Raw genomic sequence first — 517 nt, forward strand, 5'->3', positions numbered from 1 at the left:
AACGGAAGGGGGGGGGGGGAAGGTCCAAGATCGTCTTAATAATTAAACAAGGTGTGACTTAGAGAGGCGTTGCATAACTACGTATAGCCATTCCCTCCACCTGCCCTCTTATTGCTTTGGATTTTTTCTTTCTTTTTCTTTAGTTGTCATATGTTTGAGAGTTTTCTATGCCCTTTCTTTACCACGGCATTCTTCCAGGTACGTTTTCTTCTCTGCTCGTTTCATTTTTATTTTCCTTCGTTCTCGTCTCTTATTCCATAACATAATATTACTCCTAAACTAATCTTTTATCATCATTTTCACAATCGTCATCAATAACATTTTTTTTTATTATTCAGCCTTATGATTTTTTTCTTGTTCTTCGTTTTTTATGGATCTATTCTTCTCCTTCCGTGATTTTTTTTTCATCCTTATAGCACCATTTTCATCACCAGCCCCCTTTTTATCCTTTCTTCTCTTTTTTTAATTCTTGCCTACCTCTATTCCTTTTCTTCCTCGACACTACTACTACACTACA

The sequence above is a fragment of the Penaeus monodon genome, chromosome 21 (genome assembly GCF_015228065.2).
Source record: "Penaeus monodon isolate SGIC_2016 chromosome 21, NSTDA_Pmon_1, whole genome shotgun sequence".
Taxonomy (NCBI): domain Eukaryota; kingdom Metazoa; phylum Arthropoda; class Malacostraca; order Decapoda; family Penaeidae; genus Penaeus; species Penaeus monodon.